A 23,226-nucleotide genomic window follows, 5' to 3' on the forward strand; every position below is an offset into this window, starting at 1 on the left:
ACACATTTAGACATAATTTTCTGTCTTTGAGAGTAAAAACTTCTTGAATATAGTACACAGTAACCTAATCGTTAATTCCCCTCAGCCCCACATCTGCCTTAAGGAGGATATTCAAAGGACATTGATACCATTAATAATGGCCACAAGAAAGATCTGTAGGCTTGAGGTGCACTCGGCTCAGGCCCATGCATCCTTCAGTCCTTCAGGTTACCCCTCTGTCTATAGCTGGGTCTAATGCCCATCAGAATTCTTCAGTGTCAGCTGTAGATGCAGCTCTCCTTGAGCCACTGCTGCTGCCTTAGGTCCCTCTATGGCTGCCCACAGAATCTGACTGCGGATTTGGTCCTGCTTGTGACTTACATGGAGAGCCTCTACCTGTTATTCACTAAGGGGTGTCTGTTGAGCAGCTGGTGCTGCCGTCTTTATGTGGAAGAAGGTCTCAATTCCTTTTTAAATCCTGAAATGGTAACATTATTCCCTTAGTCTTTTGTGATTACATGAAGATGCTTAGACCATGAAGAAATTTGGAAGGAACCAGGCAGGGTCTTACTTATCCTTCGTAAAAATTAAAATTATCACTGTCATATATCTATATATTTATAAAGATAAGTACATGATAAAGATTTTATTCATTGATCAGTGAAGGATTGGATCAGGTGGACATTACAACCTGAAGAACAGACATTTGTAGATCAGGAACAGTGAAATGGGCCAGCCATGGTTGCTCACACCTGTAATCCCAGCCCTTTGGGAGGCTGAGGCAGTAGGATTGCTTAAGACTGGGAGTTTGAGACTAGGCTGAGCAACACAGTGAGACAAAAAAAATTTTTTATAGTTGTTTTAATTAGCTGGGCATGGTGGTACACCTGTAATGCCAGCTACTTGGGAGGCTGAGGTGGGAGGATCACTTGAGCTACAAGAGGATCACCTGGGCTACAGGGCAAGACAGGGAGACCTTGTATCAAAAAAAAAAAAAAAAGAAGAAAAGGAAATAAATATATATGAATGCATAAATGGAGACAAATTGGTTTTCCCACAGATATTGGAGATATTAGAGAATCAACTGGACCTCTACCAGACAGGACAGATTTGCATGTTGAAGGGAATCATTGCTATCAATGAACTATAACTTAAAATAGTTCAGAGGCAATAAAAGGTTGTAATACTATAAACTGGAGGACTATCCTTTGGACAGTGTCTCATTTTCCATTGAAGTACAATTCTTTTACCGTAAGTCCCAAAACATGTCTTTTCTTTAACAGCCAAGCAAGGCATCCTGGGTCCCTAACCTCACTGGGATAACCTTGATGCAGTGTTCCTGAGATTACCACTAAATGCTTTTTTTTTCCTTGTTTCTCTCAGGATGATTTGGTCCTTATGTAAACTGGGCTTCTGGTGTCCTGCATTGAGACTCAGGAAATGATACCCCAAATATGGCACCTTGACATGTTGAACTAAAGAAACAGAGTCTCTGACCACCCCTCAACCCCCACCCCCCACCATCCTCTCTCTCCAAAAGCACAGAATGATGCTATTGTCTGATTTCCTTATCAGCCTAGAAACTCAAATCACCAAAGGGAAGCGTAATTGCCTTCAATCCCTTCCCTGAAATGTCAAACCCAGAGAATATTAAAATTCATAGCACAGAGGAAGAGACTGAAAATTATACATCACACCGAGAACCCAGATGAACTTCAATCCAAACTATTGTCAGTTCTCTGATCCCATTCAATTTCTAAAGGGAATTATTTGCTAGCCATTATCTGAGCATTGGGCCCATTCATTCCCTCCCCCTTTTAAAAAAATTTTTTGAGATGGAGTCTTACCTTGTCACCCAGGCTGGAATGCAGTGATGTGATCTTGGGTCACTGCAACTTCTGCCTCCTGGGTTCAAGAGATTCTCCGGACTCAGCCTCCTGAGTAGCTAGGACTACAGGTGCCTGCCACCACGCTTGGCTAATTTTTTGTATTTTTGGTAAAGATGGGTTTCACCATTTGGCCAGGTTGATCTTGAACTCTTGACCTCAAGTAGTCCATCCACCTTGGCCTCGAAAAGTGCTGGGATTACAGGTGTGAACTGCTGTGCCCAGCCCATTTTTCCTAATAATCAATTACCCCTCAAAAGAATTGTCCATGTACATCCCCATCTTTTTCTCCCCTATGAAGAAGGGTGTATAGGCATCTGTATCCTATTGGATTATTGGGTAATCAGTCTCCTCTGAGACCCCATGCTATGCATGTTAAATAAGTTTTGTATATCTTCTCCCCACTGTTTATCTGTCTATCATGGTTTCATTTCTATGAACCTTCAGAGTGTGGAGGGAAAGCTTTCTCTTGTCTTCTATACCTGCCATAAACTGCCAGAGATTGTATATGAGGCACACAGCTCCGGCCTTCCCAGGGACCCTCGTTGTAATGACAGATACTGTATGATGTTGGGAGGGGATACATGGCTCATTGGTCGTGGCGGGGGAGGCTGCAGGGAAGACAAGATAGGGTCAAGTTGTGAGGTGCCTTCTGTGCCATGCTAAACTATTTGTTTTTGACCTCCAAGGCAAAGGAGAGCAACTGTAGGCTTTTGGGTAGGTCAGTTAAGTGAGCAAACTGGGTTTTTATCAGGTAACTGGAGGTGGTATGAAGGATATATCCCAGTAAGGAAACTGAAGGTTTTTAAAGAGGTGGGAGGGGAGAAGTGGAATGGAGGGACATTAGCTTGTGGAATTGTCTTCAGTAAATGGAAATACATTTTATTTTATGTTTTATTTTTTGAGACAAAGTTTCATTCTCACTGCCCAGGCTGAAGTGCAATGGCATGGTCTCAGCTCACTGTAACCTCTGCCTCCTGGGTTCAAGTGATTCTCCTGCCTCAGACTCCCAGGTAGGTGGGATTACAGGTGCCTGCCACCATGCCCGGCTAATTTTTGTATTTTTAGTAGAAATGAGGTTTCGCCATATTGGCCAGGCTAGTCCTGAACTCCTGACCTCAGGTGATTCGCCCACCTTTGCCTCCCAAAGTGCTGGGATTACAGGCGTGAGTCACTGTGCCTGGCCAGAAATGTCTTTTAAAGAATTTTTCCACACCTTTCCCTCTTCTCTTTAAAATATCTCCAGATTTGCTGCCCACTGTCCTTCCCTGCCTTCTTAGGGCTTCTCTTCTTTCTAACAGTTCCTAAGCAAGGAGAACATTCATCCTCATCCTCATCCTCAATTGTACCTGAAATGCTTGAAAGGGCTCATGCTCTGTGTAAAGATTGTATATGTCTTCAGGAAGAGGGTCAGGGGATGTCAAAGGCAAAAAAGCAGGACAAAGTAAGGAAATTATTTATATTCAGGCTATTGGAATAGAGAGAATACTCCAGGTGTGAAGATCAGAGGGTCTTAGCAGGATTGTTTCTTCGTAGACTTTGGTAGGAAGGAGTAGACAAGTTACAGGGATGGTGATGTGACGGTAGGGGTTGTTTTGTCATTAGGGGAAGTCCCAGTCTATCAGTTGAACAAGAAACATTTATCTCTGTGTTTGGCTAGTTTTTAAATTTTGTTTCTAAGAGAGACAGCAGGAGACAATTCAGCTAATCATTTCTAAGAAGAATAGGAATTGGGAGGGTTTGTATCTAGACCTTTCAGAGGTAAACAAGGGGATGCAGATCTTACCTAAGTCATATTGGGACAGACAGAAGATTTTAGAAAACAAAAATCCAGGACTGGGCATGGTGACTCACATCTGTAATCCCAGCATTTTGGTAGGCTAAGGTGGGAGGATGGTTTGAGGTCAGGAGTTTGAGACCATAGTGAGACCCTGTCTCTACAGAATGAAATTAGCCAGGCGTGGTAGCACATGCCTTTAGTTCCAGCTACTTGGGAGAATGGGGAGGGAGGATGGCTTGAGCCCAAAGTTCAAGGTTACATTGAGCTATGGTCATGCTAGTGCACTCCAGCCTGAGCAACAGAAAAATACCCCATCTATTGGTTGGGGGGCAGGGGGAGGAAATAAAGAGAGAAAATTAAAAGTCCAGCAAATTAATCCTCCCTGTTTTTCAAAAGCACTGGACTTAGGCAAAGTTCAATATTGTCGGTTATTATGGATTTATAGATCCAAACCCAGTGTGAAGAAAAGAAGGCAAATGTTCAGTGTTGACGAAGAGTAAAAATATTTGAAGAGATTTATTCTGAGCCAAATATGAGTGATCATGGCCCATGACACAGCCCTCAGGAGGTCCTGAGAACATGAGCCGAAGATGGTTGGGCTACAGCTTGGTTTTGCACATTTTTGGAAGACTCAAGACGTCAGTCAATACATTTAAGATGCATATTGGTTCCATCCAGAAGGATGGGACAACTTGAAGGTGGGGTTGGGGGTGTGGGAAGTAGGGCTTCCATGTCATAGACAGATTCAAAGATTTTCTGATTGGCAATTGATTGAAAGAGTTTATCTGAAGACCTGGAATCAATAGAAAGGAGTGTTTGGGTTAACATAAGGGGTTTCGAGACAAAGGTTCTCATTATGCAGATGAAGTCTCCAGGCAGCAGGTTTCAGAGAAAATAGACTATAAACATTTCTAACCAGACTTAGAGCCTATTCTGTCAGTTTTAAGGTTTCTGTTTTAATGCTAATGCTGGTCAGCTGTGCCTGAATTCCAAAGCGAGGAGGATGTATGAGGTGTGTCTGACCCTCACTTTCCATCATGGCCTGAACTAGATTTTCAGGTTAATATTAGAATCCCCTTGGCCAAGAGATAGGCCAAAAGGCAGAGTCCATTCAGTTGGTTGGGGGGTGCTTAGGATTTTATTTTTTGGTTGCTCTAGGAAGAAGTTGGAGGGCAGATAACCCCACTCCCAATATTGCAACTCACTCCTTTACAGGAATGAAGACATCAAATGCCTGTCTGCACCAGACAGGTTCCATTAATGAATGGATAGTGCTGGGCACCAGGGTAACATGGAAAGCAAGTGCCCCATGGAAAGTGGGGAAATTAGGCTGGGCATGGTGGCTCATGCCTGTAATCCCAGCACTTTGAGAAGCCGAGGCAGGTAGATCACTTGAGATCAAGAGTTTGATGTTCTCACTCGTAGGCAGGTATTGAACCATGAGAACACATGGACACAGGGAGGGGAGCATCACACACTGAGGTCTGTTGTGGGAGCTAGGGGAGGGACAGCGGGGGTGGGGAGTTGGGGAGGGATAACATGGGGAGAAATGCCAGATATAGGTGATGGGGAGGAAGGCAGCAAACCACATATATAACTATGCAACAACCCTGCATGTTCTTCACATGTACACCAAAACCTAAAATGCAAATATTTAAAAAAAAAAAAAAAAAAGAGTTCGAGACCAGTGTGGCCAACACAGAAAAATCCTGTCTTTACTAAAAATACAAAACTTAGCCAGGCATGATGGCACACACCTGTAATCCCAGTGACTTGGAAGGTTGAGGCACAAGAATCGCTTGAACCCAGGAGGCTGAGGTTGCAGTGAGCCAAGATCGTGCCACTGCATTCCAGCTTGGATAACAGAGTGAGACTCTGTCTCAAAAAAAAAGAAAGTTGGGAAATGCTCCTCACCTCCATATGTGAGAATGTGGGCCCAATATTGAAAGGACTTACTTCCATTTATTTTTTTCCAGAAAAGATGGTAAACCAGATTTTTAAGCAAAATCTCCAAATTAACACATTGAAGGTAAAATGGCTGGGTGTGGTGGCTCATGCCTGTAATCCCAACACTTTGGGAGGTAGAGGCAGGAGTATTGCTTGAGCCCAGAAAGGATTTTGTGACCAGCTTGGGCCACATAGGAAGACCCATCTCCACAAAAAAGTTTTAAAAATTAGTGTGGTAGCTTATGCCTGTATTTTCAGGCTACTAGGGAGGCCGAGTGGGGAGGATCATTTGAGGCTAGGAGATGGAGGCTGTCGTGAGCTGTGATCGTGCCTCTGCATTCAAGCCTGGCTAATGAAGCAAGACTTTGTCTCAAAACAAACAAACAAACAAACAGACACCACAAACAGAAGCCCAAAACACAAAACCAAAGCCAAACAACAAAACATTGAAACTAAAGTAAATTTTAGGAAATCATGTCAGAAAATTGACAAGCCATTGTCAGGCTCAGAAAATGCTATCCCAAAGTATTTGAATGGAAGGAGACTGGAAACAAGATCTCTTCAACATCTTGACCTCCTCCCAGTCTCCTGTCTTCCCCACCATCCTCTGCAAAGTTAGTCATAGAAACCAAAATTATTCTTCACCAAGGTGGGTCATAGAAACTAAAACTCCTCTTCCCCAAGGCAAGTCATAAAACCTAGAAGGATCACATTTTCCCTTCTCTCTTGAAGACCTTTATGTAACAGGTGTCCTAAACTGTACTGAAGAAGAAAGAAATGCTATGCAGAGAGACCAAGAAGAACCTGAACACATAGGCCTTGCGTGTTTCCCCCTCAGTCTATTACCATTAGATCATCATAACCTTCTGTCCAATCGCATTTCTACACGGCTATCCATTCTTTATCCAATCTAAGCATAAAAACAGTTTCCCCTGAAACTTTAGACCTTCATTTCTGAAGCCTCTTGTGTCACACAAAGCTTTGATTAAATAAATTGGTTATGCTTTTCTCTTGTTAACCTGCCTTGTGCTTTAAGAGTGTTAGCTGTCTCCCTCCTACAGGGAGGAAAGAGATCATACTTTTCTACCCTTGTGCCATCAATTTCAACCTCCCATCATGATGTTTTCCAGATATAAACTCATTTGATCTTACTTAACTCTTTTTTTAAATACTTTAATTTCTGGGGTACATGTGCAGAATGTGCAGGTTTGTTGCGTAGGTATACATGTGCCACAGTGGTTTGCTGCATCCATCACCCCATCATCTACATTAGGTGTTTCTCCTAGTGCTATCCCTCACCTAGCCCCCCACCCTCCTTCTATCCCTCTCGTAGCCCCCCACCCCTGACAGGTCCCAGTGTGTGATGTTCTCCTCCCTGTGTCCATGTGCTCTTATTGTTCAACTCCCACCATGAGTGAGAACATGCAGCATTTGGTTTTCTGTTCTTGTGTCAGTTTGCTGAGAATGGTTTCCAGCTTCATCCATGTCCCTAAAAAGGACACAAACTCATCCTATTTTATGGCTACATATTATTCCATGGCATATATGTGCCACATTTTCTTTATCTAGTCTATAATTGATGGGCATTTGGGTTAGTTCCAAGTCTTTTCTATTGTGAATAGTTCTGCAATAAACACACATGTGCATTTGTCTTTTTAATGGAATGATTTATATCCTTTGGGTATATAGCAGTAATGGGATTGCTGGATCAAATGGTATTTCTAGTTCTAGATCCTTGAGGAATCACCACAGTGTCTTCCACAATGACTGAACTAATTTACACTCCCACCAACAGTGTAAAAACATTCCTATTTCTTCATATCCTCTCCAGCATCTGTTGTGTCCTGATTTTTTAGTGATTGCCATTCTAACTGGCATGAGATGGTATCTCAATGTGGTTTTGATTTGCATTTCTCTAATGACCAGTGATGAGGAGCTTTTTTTTATATGTTTGTTGGCTGCATAAATGTCTTCTTTTGAAAAGTCTCTGTTCATATCCTTCCCCCACTTTTTGATGGGGTTATTTGTTTTTTTCTTGTAAATTTGCTTAAGTTCTTTGTAGATTCTGGATATTAGCCCTTTGTCAGATGGGTAGATTGCAAAATTTTTTTCCCATTCTGTTGGTTGCTGGTTCACTCTAATGATAGTTTATTTTGCCATGCAGAAGCTCTTAAGTTTAATTAATCCTACTTGTCTATTTTGGCTTTTGTTGCCATTGCTTTTGGTGTTTTAGCCATGAAGTCCTTGCCCATACCTATGATCTTACCTCTTTTCAACATCCCATAAGGAGGGCACAGCAGCAATTATTATATTTTGCAGGAGGAGAGACAGTTGCAGAGGGGTTGAAGGAATTGCTAGGGTCACGTGGCTGACACACTGCCTCACCTGAGTGGGAAACCAGCTCTCCATGACTGCAGCTGCTCTTGCTTGTTACCACACAGACTCCCTAGAGGCTGGTCCCAAGTCTCCTCTTCTGTTAATAGAAAAATAGGATAGTCATCATTTTATTGTTCAATTCTAAAATTCCAGGCAGGTTCCCTAGTTTTATTTGCAATTCCACAGAGGAATCTAGCAGATTTGTAAGTTACATCCTTGCTTACTCATTCTAGAAAATGGGTGATTATATTCACTCTCTAGCTGGTTGACTGAGTTTTCAAAAACCATAGTATCCCACAGTGAAGAATCTAAAATGACAATCAGGACCTTAAGAGACATGAAGGTGAAGAAAAGACAGAATACTAATAATAATTGTTCTATTGATCTCTTGGCTAAGAAGCAAGACAAGAATCAATTATAAATAACAATAGCTTTTAACTAATCCAGCTATCTTTTCTCTTAAAATTAAGATAAAAGCCAAATTGTAGATGGCTGGAGGTAGAATAAATTTTAGTTTCCAGAAAGGCTCCTTCAGCAGTCATATAAGTAATAAATATATTCTATCAGTTTCATTCTCTGACCTTCTCCTGCCCTCCTGTCTCCCATGCCTCATTCTCCTCTGAATTCAGTCATAGAATCTAGAGTTCCTCAGCCAGGTGCAGTGGCTGACACCTGTAATCCCTGTATTTTGGGAGGCCAAGGCGGGCGGTCACGAAATCAGGAGTTTAAGACCAGCCTGACCAACATGGTGAAACCCTGTCTCTACCAAAAAATACAAAAAATTAGCTGGACGTGGTGGCAGGTGCCTGTAGTCCCAGCTACTTGGGAGACTGAGGCAAGAGAATCACTTGAACCAGGAGAGCAGAGGTTGCAGATAGCCAAGATCATGCCATTGTACATGCCAGATAGCCTGGGTGACAGAGCAAGACTCTGTCTTGGAAAAAAAAAAAAAAAGAATCTAGTCTTCCTCTTCCCAAGGGCTGATCATAGAAACTAGAATTCCTCTCTCCACAAACAAGTCGTAAAACCTAGAAAGGTCACTTTCCTCCTTCTCCCTTGAAGATTCCCATTCTAGATGGATCCTGCCCTACACCCAGGAGGAAAGAAATGCACAGAAAGGCCAAGAAGAATCTGAACACAAAGGCCTTGCTGGGTTTCCCTCTCAGTCTATGACCATTAGATCATAACCTTCTGTCCAATCACATTTCTACACGGCTATCCATTCTTCATTGAATCTAAGCTTAAAAATGCAGTTTTCCATGGGTCTTTGTACTTCTCAAGGCTCCTGGGTCACATAAAACTTTGATAAAATAAATTAATTTTAGTTTTGCATCTCTCTCATTAACCTGTCTTTATAGTGTTCGCTTACCCCTTATTCTGGGTAGGAAAGGCACACTTCCCTTATTTACCTGGGCTCTTAAAAATACCAGCTACAAGCAGAGGTTCTAAGATAGTCTCAAAAATTATGGCCTTTCCAAAAGTATATTTCACCATGTGGGAGCTTCTTATATTTTCTTGGCCTCTCTTGAAACCTTTATAGTTAAATAATGTGACAAGATAATGACTAACTTCCATTTTGGTGATGAGACAAGATAATGATATTAGCTTCTGTTTTGCCTTTCTCCTTTCCTTACTGAGAGAATTGTATTTTTCTATAGTTTGTGAATGAAAGCCTAGAAGTTTCAGAATCTGGGAAGGCAGCTAATAAATGTCACCCTCTGAAAAACAAAATCATCAGAATGACAAAGGATGACATGAACTGACTTCTGAGGAAATAAAGCACTGACATGGTGATTGGTAAGTGGATGGCAGTTTAGATCAGAACATTTCTCAAAGTGAATTGTTACTAGACACCTTCCTCAAAGAAAGAGTTCCACGGTCAAATATTTTCTCAAACGCTGGGTTAAATAATGTTGAAACATTTTTTATTGCAGTATTTCTTAAAACCTTTAATACGTTAACGTACATTGTGAGTTTCTAAGAGAACCTATGGTATATGGTATTTTCCAAATGTATTTTATCAGAGAATTAATTTTTGTAGAGAAACCTACTTTGGCAAACTCCCTACTAGAGTGTTTTCTAAATTTCACACTAAGGGAGTCACATTATCTACCTATTTATATTTCTATAAAGAAATTTATTTATACAAATAAATTTTTGCTTATTCAATTAAGTTTATACAGAAAATTTATTTATACAAATGAGTTGTCACATGTCTCAGTTTGTGTTGTAATTCCAATCTGAGAAGCAGGGTTGACAAGGAGAGTGAGAGAGTAGGAAGAATTGGTGCCAGGCTCCCTAGGTGCTTCTCTAAAGCAGGTGTTAGTCTGCTCGGGTTATCAGTCTAAGTAGCTTAAACAACAGAAATTGTTTTCCCAAGTTCTGGAGGCTGGAAAGCCAGGGTGAAGATATTGGCAAGGCTGGTTTCTTTTGAGGCCTCTCTCCTTGGCTTGCAGGTGGCTGCCTTCTTGTATCTTCACATGGTTTTTCCTCTGTACACATCTGTGTTCTAGTCTCTTCCTTTTAAAAGGACACCAGTCATACTGGATTAGGGCTTACTCTAATGACTTCATTTAAATTTAATTAACTGATCTGCAAATACAATTATATTCTGAGGCACTGAGGAATCAGGACTTCAGCATATGAATTTTGGGTTGACTCAATTCACCTCATAATAGTAAAACCACCTTTGCAAGATTATGACTGAGAATGAAAGAGATCTAACCTAACCAACTCCATCTTGGTTTTAACCTTTACGCTGTCCTCATTTCTTCCTGGGTGTAGGCTGAACTAACTTTGGGAGGCACTTAGTTTATTGTTTAAAACAAAGATGATAACAGCCCTTTCCCAAAACAAACCTCCTTCCTGCCTGGGGACTAAACTGCCTTTGTAGGACTAACAATTGGCCCCATGATTAGAAATTATGGTTTAGGAGTCATGTAGCGGGAGGCTACAAGATTCTGACCCTCCTTAAAATGCTACTAAGATCAGCGCTTGAGATATTTTGCAGAACCTGCACTTGATGGATCAGCTGGCACCACCCAGATCAATAAACTGGCTCATCTGATCTTGTAGCCCCCACTCAGGAACTGACTCAGTGCAAGAGGAGAGCCTCAACATCCCATGATTTCATCTCCTACCTAACCAGTTAGCACTGCTGGCTCGCTGGCTTCCCTCCACCCACCAATTGTCCTTAAAAACTCCCTGAATGCTCTGAGACTGATTTGAATAATAACAAAACTCCTGTCTCCTGCACAGCCAGCTCTGCTTGAATTATTCTTTCTCTGTTGCAATTTCTCTATCTTGATAAACTGGCTCTGTCGAGGCAGTGGGCAAGGTGAACCAATTGGGTGCTTACAGCAGTGGGCCAGGGACATAAACTACCAAAAGTGGCTACACATTCCATCGAGACCCTAACATTTCTGCACTCCATCTGGTCCTTCTTGAGCAGGCTCTGAGCCTGAGTTGGTTTTTCATGAGAATGTTTCAACTAGGAGGAACCAGCCTCACAGTCAGACACAATCTCTTGAGCTGTTACCTTTCCCCAAGAAAATATAACAGTTAATGCTTCAGCCTGCTTTGTGAGAGAATCTCTTGACTATTGAGCCAATTCGATTCCATTTCCCTGGCCCTGATCACATTAACTGCCTTTACCTGGGAGTCAAGGGGAATGTCTTTAAGGATCAGTGATATGACAGGGACTATTAACAATAATGGCTCCTGTGTCCTGAATTGTGTTGAGCATTCTACATCAGTGCTGTCTCATGTGTTGCTTGCAACGTCTCTGAGATAAAGATGCTATTACTGCCTCTAGATTGCAGATGAGGAAACTGAATCCTAAAAAATGTAACTGCCATAGTGTAACAGATAGTAAAAACTTTGAAGTTTCCTATGCTCTGAGCTACAATGTTACATACAATTTAAATGATCTCAGTTGGTTTTGTAGGGGAAGAAAAACTTCCCTTCTGCCCTCTTGGGATGTGTGCCTGGGAACTATGAATTGAACTGACAAAAGACAGATTAACAGGAGAAAAAGTATATGACTTTTATTAACATTTTTACATGCATGAGAGGTTCACAGACTCAGGGGCTTGTATATCATTTTGACAAAATATAACATGTTGTGAAGAAACCAGGTTAAGGAAAAGAGGGTTAAGCCCCTTAGGCACAATGAATTTTGGGAAGGTGATGAGGAAACATATGGCATATAAGGATTGTTTAGTACAGCTTGTTATTCAGACTCATTTGGTGCCAAGTCAGGCTTCTCTCTCTGGTATGGTAGAGGGGGATACCTTAATAAATGGAAATCTATGCTTTGCTTTTAGGCAAAAAGGGGAGGACAGAGAAGTCTTCCCATATCTGCTGTTTTACTATTTTTTTCAGCTAAAAGTAATTTTTATGCCAAAGTGATATATTTTGAGGTAACTTTCAGATTCCCTTCAGTTTCTACAACACTTTGAGACAGGTCTGATTAGCCCCATTTTTTCCTTGTTATTTAATTTTAATTGTTAATGTTTTTTTTTTTTGAGACAGAGTCTTGCTCTATCTCCAGGTGCCAGGCTGGAGGGCAATGGCGCAATCTCAGCTCACTGCAACCTCACCTCCTGGGTTCAAGCAATTCTCCTGCCTCAGCCTCCCAAGTAGCTGGGACTACAGGCGCATGTCACCATGCCCAGCTAATTTTTGTATTTTTAGTAGAGATGGGGTTTCACCATGTTGGCCAGGATGGTCTTGATCTCTTGACCTCGTGATCTGCCCGCCTCGGTCTCCCAAAGTGCTGGGATTACAGGCATGAGCCACCTCACCCGGCCTAATTTTTAATTTTTATGAGGACATAGTGGTATATATATTTTTGGGGTACATGAGATGCTCTGATAAAGGCATTTGATGTGAAATAGTCACATGGAGAATGGGACATCCATCCCCTCAAGCATTTATCCTTAGTGTTACAAACAATCCAATTATACTCTTTTAGTTATTTAAAAATATATAATTACTCTTGACTATAGTCACCCAGCTATGCTATGAAATAGTAGGTCTTATTCATTCTTTCCAAGTATTTTTTGTTGTACCCACTAAACACCCCCTTCTCCAGCCCAGCCCTATACTACCCTCACCAGCCCTCACCGGTAACAATCCTCTACTCTCTATCCCCATGAGTTTAATTGTTTTAATTTTTAGCTTTCACAAATAAATGAGAACTTGAGAAGTTTCTCTTTCTCTGCCTGACTTATTTCACTTAACATAATGACCTCCAGTTCCATTCATGTTGGTGCAAATGACAGGATCTCATTCTTTTTTTTTTTTTTTTTTTAAGACCGAGTTACCCAGGCTGGAGTGCAATGGCGCGATCTCGGCTCACCACAACCTCCGCCTCCTGGGTTCAGGCAGTTCTCCTGCCTCAGCCTCCTGAGCAGCTGGGATTACAGGCACACACCACCATGCCCAGCTAATTTTTTTGTATTTTTAGTAGAGACAGGGTTTCACCATGTTGACCAGGATGGTCTCCATCTCTTGACCTCGTGATCCACCCGCCTCGGCCTCCCAAAGTGCTGGGATTACAGGCTTGAGCCACCGCGCCCGGCCCTCATTCTTTTTTATGGTTGAATAGTAAGTACTCCATGATGTATATGTACCACATTTTCTTTATCCATTCATCTGTTAATGGACTCTTAAGGTTGCTTCCAAATCTTAGCTACTGTGAACAGTGCTGTAACAAACATGGGACTGCAGATAGCTTTTCAAAATATGAACTTACTTTCTTTTGGGTATATAACCAGCAGTGGAATTGCTGTATCAAATGATAGCTCTATTTTTATTTCATTGAGGAACCTCTAAACTGTTTTCCACAGTGACTGTACTAATTTACATTCCCACCAACAGTGTACAAGGGTTCCCTTTTCTCCACATCCTTGATAACATTTGTTATTGCCTGTCTTTTGGACATAAGCCATTTTAACTGGGGTGAGGTGATATCTCATTGTAGTTTTGATTTGCGTTTCTCTGATGATCAATGATATTGAGCACTTTTACATATATCTTTTTACCATTTGTATGTCCTCTTTTGAGAAATGTCCCATTTTTTGATAAGATTATTATATTTTTTCCTATACAGTTGTCTGAGCTTCTTATATAGTCTGGTTATTAATTCCTTTTCAGATGGATAGTTTACAGGTATTTTCTCCCATTCTGTGGGTTGTCTCTTCACTTTGTTGATTCTTTCCTTTGCTGAGCAGAAGCTTTTTAACTTGATGTGATCCCATTTGTCCATTTTTGCTTTAGTTACCAGTGCTTATGGGCTGTTACTCAATACATTTTTTGCCAGACCAAGTCCTAGGGATTTTCCCCAATGTTTTCTTGTAGTAGTTTTATAGTTTGAGGTCTTATCCTTAAGTCTTTAATCCATTTTGATTTGATGTTTGTATCTGGCAAGAGATAAAGGGCTAGTTTCATTCTTCTCTACATGGATCTTCAGTTTTCCTAGCACCATTTATTGAAGAGAATGTCTTTTCTTCAGTGCGTGTTCTTGGCATCTTTGTCAAAAAACGAGTTCACATGGAAAAATGAGCTTACTGTGGAATTATTTCTGGATTCTCTGTTCTGTTTGCTGGTCTACGTGTCTGTTTCTATGCCACTATCATACTGTTTTGGTTACTATAGCTCTGTAGTATAATTTGAAGTCAGGTAATGTGATTACTTCAGTTTTGTTCTTTTTGCTTAGAACAGCTTTGGCTATTCTGTGTGTTTTTTGGTTCTATATAAATTTTAGGATTTTTTTTTCTATTTTTGTGGAGAATGTCATTGGTTTTTTGATAGAGATTGCATTGAATCTGTAAATTGCTTTGGGTTGTATGGACATTTTAATAATATTGATTCTTTCAATCCATGAACATGGAATTTTTTTTTTCAGTGTCCTGTTCCATTGCTTTCATCAGTGTTTTATAATGTTCATTATAGAGATATTTCAGTTCTTTGGTTAATTCCTAGGTATTTAATTTTATTTGTGACCATCTTAAATGAATTTATGTTTCTTTTTCAGATTGTTCACTGTTGGCATATAAAACTGCTACTGATTTTGTATGTTGATTTTGTATTCTGCAACTTCACCGAATTTATCAATTCTAATAGTTTTTTTGCAGAAGTCTTTAAGTTTTTCCCAATATAAGATCATATAATCTGTGAACCAGGAAGATTTGACTTCTTCCATTTCAGTTTGGATACCCTTTATTTCTTTCTCTTCTCTATTTTTGCTAGGACTTCTAGTACTCTGTTGAATAACAGTGGAAAAAGTGAGCATCCTTGGCATGTTGCAGGTATTAGAGGAAAGACTTTCAGTATTTCCACATTCAATATGATGATGCTAACTGTGGGTCTGTCATGTATGGCTTTTATTATGTTGAAGTATGTTTCTTCTACACCCAGTTTGTTAAGGATTTTTTATCATGAAGGATATTGAATTTTATCAACTGCTTTTTCAGCACCAGTTGAGATAATCATGGTTTTTATCCTTCATTCTGTTGATAACATTAATTGATTTACCTATGTTGAACCATCATTGTATCCCAGAGATTAAAGATTTTTCTAATATATTGCTGAATGTGGTTTGTTAGTATTTTGTTGAAGGTTTTTGCATCAATATTCATCAGAGATAGTAGCCTGTGGTATTTACTTTTCCCATGTCTGTCTGATTTAGGTATAAAGGTAATACTGGCCATATAGAATGAGTTTTGAAGTATTCTATTCTTTTCTGTTTTATGGAATAGCTTGAGTAGGATTGGTATTAGTTCTTCTCTAAATGTTTGTTAGAATTCAGCATAAAGCCAGTGGGTCCTGGATTTTTCTTTACTGAGAGAATTTTTATTATGGCTTTGATCTAGTTACTTAGTATTGGTCTGTTCAGATTTTTTATTTTTCCTGGTTAAATCTTGGCAGGATGTATGTGTCTAGGAATGTTCATTTCTTCTATATTTTCCAGTTAATTGACATATAGTTGCTCCTAGTAGCCACTAATGATCTTTGAATTTCTGTAATATCTATTGTAGTGTCTCCTTTCTCATTTCTGATTTTACTTATTGGGATCTCTCTTCTCACTCTTCTCCGTCTCCTCATCCTCCTCCTTCTCTTTTTTTAGCCTACTTAAAGACTTGTCGATTTTGTATAACTATTCAAAAATCAACTTTTTATTTCATTGACCTTTTGTATTGTTTCTTTCATTTCAATTTCATTTATTTTTGCTCAGAACTTTATCATTTTTTCTTCTATTAATTTTGGGTTTGGTTTGCTCTTGCTTTTATAGTTTGTTAAGATGCATTATTAGATTGTTTAAAGTTCTTCTTTTGGATGTAGGCATTTATAACTATAAACTTCCCTCTTTGTACTGTTTTTGCTATATTCCATAAGTTTTGGTATGTTGTGTTTTCATTTTCATTTGTTCCAATAATTTTTTAAATTTCCTTTTTAACCTATTTATTAACCCACTGGCCATTCAGGAGTGTACTGTTTAATTTCCATGTATTTGTATAGTTTCCAAAATTCCTCTTGTTATTATTTTCTATTCTTATTATATTGTAGTCAGAGAAGATGCTTGATGTTATTTTTTAAAATGTTTTAAGCCTTGCTTTGTGATCTGACATATGGTCTATCCTTGAGAATGATCCATGTGCCAACAAAAGGAATGTATATTCTGCAGCTGTTGGATGAAATGTTCCATAAATATCTACTAGATCTATTAGGTCTATAATGCAGCTTAATGACTTTCTGTCTGGAAGATATGTCCAGTGCTGAAAATGGGGTGTTGAAGTCTTCAGCTATTATTATTTTGGGGCCTGAATCTCTCTCTTTAGCTCTAACAATATTTGCTTTGTATATCTAGGTGTTCCAGTGTTGGGTGCATATATATATGAAAAATCATTATATTCTCTTGCTGAATTGACTCTATCATTACATAGTGACTTTCTTTGTCTCTTCTTATAGTTTTTGTCTTGAAAACTATTTTGTTTGATGTAAGTATGGTGACTCCTGCTCTTTTTTAGTTTCCATTGGCATAAAGTATTTTTTTCATCACTCTATTTTGAGTTTATGTGTGTCTCTACAGATGAAGTGTGTTTCTTTTAGGTAACAGATCAATAGGTCTTGTTTTTTTCATCCATGCAGCAACTCTATCTTTTGATTGGATAGTTCAGTCTATTTACATTCAATGTTACTATTGATAGTAAGGACTTCAGCATTTTGTAATTTGTTTTGTGTGTGTGTGTGTGTGTGTGTGTGTGTGTGTGTGTGTGTGTATGTGGTTTTCTCTTCCTTCTTTCTTTCCTTTCTGTTTTTCTTTCAAGTGATTTTCTCAGGTGATATGATTTAGTTTCTTGCTTTTTATTTTTGTGACGCCAATGTATGTTTTCTGGTTTGAGGTTACCATGAGACTGGCAAATAGTACTTTATAAATCTGTATTTTAACCTGATAACAACTTAACACTATTTGCATGAACAAACAAACCAGCAAAAAGAAAATAAAAATTCTGTGCCTTAACTTTGTCTCTCTACTTTTTAACTTCTTGTAGTTTCTATTTATATTTTATTGTACTATGTATGTCTTGAAAAGTTATTGTAGTTCTTATTTTTGGATTGTTCATCATTTAGTCTTTCTACTTAGGATAAAAGTAGTTTACACACTACAGTTACAGGGTTATAATATTCTGTGTTTTTCTCTGGACTTACTATTTCCAGTGAGTTTTCTATCTTCAGGTGATTACTTATTGCTGATTAGCATCCTTTTCCTTCTGACTGAAGTACTCCCCACTTAAGCAATTATTGTAGGACAGGTCTGGTATTAATGAAATCCTTCAGCTTTTGTTTGTCTAGGAAAGTTTTTATTTCTCCTTCATGCTTGAAGGATATTTTTGCCAGATATATGACTCTAGGGTAAACTTTTCTCCTTCAGCAGTTTAAATATGTTATGCTACTCTCTCCTGGCCCATAAAATTTCCATTGAAAAGTCTGCTGCCAGACATAGTGGAGCTCCATTGTGTGTTATTTATTTATCTTCTCTCGCTGCTTTCAGGATCCATTTTTATCTTTGATCTTTGGGAGTTTGATTATTAAATGCCTTGAGATAGTTTTTTGGGGGTTAAATTTGCTTGATGTTCTATAACCTTCTTCTTGGATGTTGATATTTTTTGTTAGGGTTGAGAGGTTCTCTGTTATTATTCCTTTGAATAAACTTTCTATACCTATCTCTTTCCTTACCTCCTCTGTAAAGCCAGTAAGTCATAGATTTTCTGTGGGCGGATCACTTGAGGTCAAGAGTTTGAGATCAGCCTAGCCAACATGGTGAAACACCATCTCTACTGAAAATGTAAAAATTAGCTGGGTGTGGTGGTGCACATCTGTAATCCCAGCTACTTGGAAAGCTGAGACAGGAAACTTGAACTGGGAGACAGAGGTTGCAGTGAGCTAAGATCACACCACTGCATTCTAGACTGGGTTGCAGAGCCAAACACCAACTTAAAAAAGAACAGTCTTAGATTTTCCCTTTGAGGCTATTTTCTATATCCTGTAGGTATGCCCATTGTTTTTTATTCTTTTATTCTTTTGTCTCCTCTACTTTCAAATAGCCTGCCGTCAAGCTCAGTAATTCTTTCTTCTGCTCGATGAATTCTGCTACAATAAGACTCTGATGCATTCATAAATATGCCATTTGCATTTTTCAGCTCCAGAATTTCTGCTTAATTCCTTTTAATTATTTCAATCTCTTTCTTATATTTTTCTGATAGAATTTTAAATTCCTGCTCTGTGTTATCTTGAATTTCTTCGAGGTTCTTCAACATAGTTATTTTGAATTCTGTATCTGAAAGGTCAGGTCACACATCTCTGTTTCTCCAGGATTGGTCCATTGCAGATCATTTAGTTCATTTGGTGAGGTCATGCTTTCCTGGATGTTGTTGGTGCTAATAGTTGTTCTTTAGTGTCTAGGCATTGAAGAATTAGGTATTTATTGTAGTTGACACTGTCTAGGCTTCTTTGTACTCATTTTTCTTGGGAAGACTTTCCAGATATTTGAAAGGACTTGGGTGTTGTGATCTAAGCTGTGTCTGCTAAATTTAGAGGGCTCCCCAAACCCAGTAATATGGTGGTTCTTGAAGACTTGTGGAAATGCTACCTTGACAGTCTTGGACAAGATCCAAGCGAATTTTCTGTATTAACAGGCAGAGATTCATTTTCTCTTTCTTTACTTTCTCCAAAACGAATGAAGTCTTTCTGTTCTGAGCCACCTAAAGCTTAGGGAAGAGTGACATAAGCACTCCTGTTGCCACCACCACTGGTCTAACCCTGAAGTGGTCAGACCTAGTGCCAGCACAGCACTGGATCTTGCCCAAAGCCTACTGTAACCTCTTCCTAGCAACTGCCTCTGTTTGCTCAAGGTCCAGTGGCTCTATAATCAGCAGGTGTTAAAGCCAGCCTGGACCATGTCCTTCCCTTTAGAGCAGTGGATTCCCACAGAACCTGGGTGGGTCCAGAGGTCCCAACCATGAGTCAGAGACTAGAATCAAAAACCTTAGGAGTCTAGCTACTGTTCTACCATACTGCAGCTAAGCTGTCCTCAAAACACAACGCACGGTCCTTCCCACTCTTACCTCTTCTTTTTAAAGGCAAAGGGGCCTCATCCCAAGTACACCACCACAGGCCATGAGCAGTAGGACTACTGCCAGACTAGCACTGAGAGTCCCTTAAGGCCTAAGGGCTCTGATTTCAGCTTGTGGTGAATACTGCCTGGCCTAGGTCTCACCCTTCAGGGCAGTGGGCTTCCTTCTGGCCCAGGGCAGGTGCAGAGATGCCATCCAAGTCAAGCCCTGGAATTGAGGTCCTCCAGAGCCTCCTTGGTGCTTTCCCCCACTGTGGCTGTGCTGGCACCTAAGGTGCAAGATAATGTCCCCTTTACTTTTCTCCCTGCTTTTCTCAAGCAGAAGGGGTTTCACCCTGTAGCCACCAAAGCTGATAATGTGCTGAGTCTCACTTGAAGTCAGCAAGTCTCAGAGGCTCACTCAAGGCACTCTATGTAGTACTTGGGTATCACTGCTTGTTATTCAGGGCCCAAGGGCTCTTCAGTTAGCAGGTGATAAATGGTGCCAAGACTGTGTCCTTCCCTTCAAGGCAGTGGGTTCTCTTCTGGGCCAGGGTGTGTCTAGAAATGTTATCCAGGAACTAGGGTCTGGAAAGGGAGCCTCACAACTCTGACTGGTCCCCTATCCTGCCATTGCTGAGCTGATATCCAAGGTGCAAGACAAAGTTCTCCCCCCTTCTCTTTCTCCTCTCCTCAAGCAGAAGGAAGGAGTCTCTTTTGGAGCCACAAGCTGTGTAGGGGAAGGGTGACACTCCAGCTGGAGTCTCAGTATGCCATGCACCCCCCATGTCCCAGGTCCACTGTCTCTGGGCCCAGTTCAGCACTAGGTCTTGCCTAAGAGTCGCAGTCCTCATGGCCAAGACTGCCTTTTCAGTTTACTTAGAGACCCAGAGTAGTTTAGTCCTTGGCGGTGAGGTCTGTAGGAATTCAAGTTCAGACCGCTGGAATCAGCAATTCCCTTCTGTCTAGGGCTGGTTTAAACATTCCCTTCATGGGTGGTCAGCGGAGTTTGGTCCAGTTTCCCCTTCTTCTCTAACCTGTTATAGAAGCACTGACTTCAATGCCTCGGAGTTTCTATGTTCTTGTTCTCCCTGCACAAAGACATGTTCTCTGCCCCATGCTGCTGCTGTTGACTGGGGAGGGGCAGCACTGGCAGTTCAAGACTTTTCTTCTGTCTCTTCAGTGCCACTTCCAGAGATATGAAGATAAAATCTGTTACTATGAGGCCTAACCTGATAGTTGGTTCTTACACAGGTGTTTTCCCTGTGTAGATAATTGTTAAATTGGTGTCTTTGTAGGGGAAAGGATCCGCGGTGCCTTCTATTCCACTATCTTGCTCCACCTCCCTGCTTCTGCCTCATTTTAGAGATGAAAAATAAAGCCAAGTGTTATTAAGGGTTACAAGGTTAATAAACAGAAACGAGATCATAAGCTGGTGTCTATGACTTCAAAACTACTAGCATAGCTGGGTGTGGTGGCTCATGCCTGTAATCCCAGCACTTTGGGAGACTGAGGAGGACAGATCACAAGGTCAGGAGATCAAGACCATCCTGGCTAACATGATGAAACCCCATCTCTACTAAAAATACAAAAATTAGCCAGATGCAGTGGCATGCACCTGTGGTCCCAGCTACTTGGGAGGCTGAGGCAGGAGAATCGCTTGAACCTGGGAGGCATTGCACTCCAGCCTGGGTGACAGAGCAAGACTGTCTCAGAAAAAAAAAAAAAAAAAGAAAAGAAAAAAAAAATCTACTGCCATGTGTACCATGTAAATAAAATTTTCTTTAAAAATACCATTTTATTTCACAACAGTTTTAGATTTATAGGAAAACTGTAGAGATAGCTCAGAAAGTTCCTATGTACTCTGCATCGAAGTTCCCCTGTTATTAACATCTCATATTGCTGTGGCACATCTGTTACAAATAATGAACCAATACTGATACATTATTATTAACTAAAGTCCATACTTCATGTCAATTTCCTTGATGTTCATTGAATATTCTTTTTCTGTTCAATGATCCCGTCCAAGAAGCCATATTACATTTCCCTGTTGTGTCTCTTCAGCTTCCTCTTGGTTGTGAAAATTTGACAGATTTTCCTCAGTTTTGATGGCAATTTTGAGGAGTACTGGTCAAGTAGTTTATAGAACGCTCCTCAGTTGGAATTTATCTAACATTTTCTCATGATAAGACTGAGATTACATGTTTGAAAGGAAGACCACAGAGTAAAGTGCCATTTTCATCACACTGTGCCAGGGATACACACTGCCTCCATGAGTTACCACTGTTGATGTTGGCTTTTGATCACCTCGCTGAGATAGTGTGTACATGTTTCTTCACTATGAATTCATATAATTTTTTGTCTGCCTTTTTTCTTCTCAGTCTTGCTTTATTTTCACATTTCTAGATAGTAGCAATCTCTGAACTTGTCCTTTTACAATAATTCCACATCATCCCACTGTCAGTGTATCATGGGTACTAACTGCTTGTCATTCTGTATTTTGGTGAGAGATTTGTTCTTGCTTTTGTCCTGTGTGTGTTTGTGTGCATGTATGTGTGTATATGCATGTGCGTGTGTGTGTGATATGTGTGTGTGTGTGCATGTATAAAAGGGAGCAGGTAGCTTGTTGGAAAACTTTTATTCTAAGGATTCTGCTGGCCAAAAACATAGAGTCTAAGAGGGCTCCAGCACTATGTCCAAGCAGTAGAAAGCAGAGGGCGCTTGGGAGGTACCTAGACTGAGGCACTAAGGGGAGATGGAAGTTTAGAAAAAGATTCCTGGGTTTCAGTTTTCTCAATGGTAAGATAGTAAGATTGTGAATGCTGAGGTCCCTTCCCACTCTGGGACTAGGAATCTGGAGTCTGTAGGTAGGAAAACAAGGCTGGTTCTCTTCCTGTACCAACTAGCAAGAATCCTGGCTCAGAGTCCCTGGGGGTATTTCCTTGGCTGGAGTCTCTGATTTAATGAAGATATAAACAATTCTTGGGGAAACAGATCTCAGCTGATTGCTTTGCTCACACTTGCTTCCTTGAAGCAGCCCTGCCCTGTTTCTTCTTGTCCCTGTTGTGTTTCTTACTATCTTTCTTGTGTTTTACTGTCAGCTGTGGTAAGACAGACTTGTAAGACTTCTTGTTTATCCTCTGGGAGCATTTTTGTAAACCTAGGTGAGATCTCACCCAGATTAGGCATGAATGGTATTTAATTTGGCCATTTTGGCCAAAAGCTCTTCCCATTTCTACATTTATTTAGAATAAGAGTCAGAGTACAAACATTTTCATTTTTGCTTTGTGAACTTGAGAAAAATTAGTTACTTTTTCTCTATCCTTGGCCATTTGCCACAACATGAAACTTCCTTGTGAAATTTATGCCTCCTGATAACAACTTTTTGATTCTTTAATTACATCTTATATGTTAACTAAGTACCAGTAAACATTTACTGTAGCCTGTTGCAATATTTTTGTTTTTGACAAAAGTACCCTTGTACTCTGCTATGTAACAATTAACTTTTACAAGCTAGCAACTTGTCCATTTATAGTGGGTACTGATATGCTAATTATTGCTTCTGGATAGAAAAGGAAAAGTCTAGGAAGTGTCATCTTGTCCCATGTTGTCTTGGACTCATTTCTCATCTTTGGCAGATT

The 23,226-nt window shown here is 40.2% G+C and overlaps 1 protein-coding gene across 6 annotated transcripts in view; it reads left to right on the forward strand.

The window, feature by feature from the left end:
- The window catches only part of LOC144579887 (uncharacterized), a 291,251-nt gene that overhangs the window by 96,959 nt on the left and 171,066 nt on the right, over window positions 1-23,226 (forward strand). Inside the window, exon 2 of one of the 6 annotated variants that reach the window (XM_078353943.1) lies at window positions 9,627-9,765. The exons of the other annotated variants lie outside the window; for them this stretch is intronic. The gene's annotated coding sequence lies outside the window, so the exon portion shown is untranslated. The remainder of the gene's footprint in view (window positions 1-9,626; window positions 9,766-23,226) is intronic. 6 annotated transcript variants of the gene reach the window in all.

Source organism: Callithrix jacchus, chromosome 17 (assembly GCF_049354715.1).
Source record: "Callithrix jacchus isolate 240 chromosome 17, calJac240_pri, whole genome shotgun sequence".
NCBI lineage: Eukaryota > Metazoa > Chordata > Mammalia > Primates > Cebidae > Callithrix > Callithrix jacchus.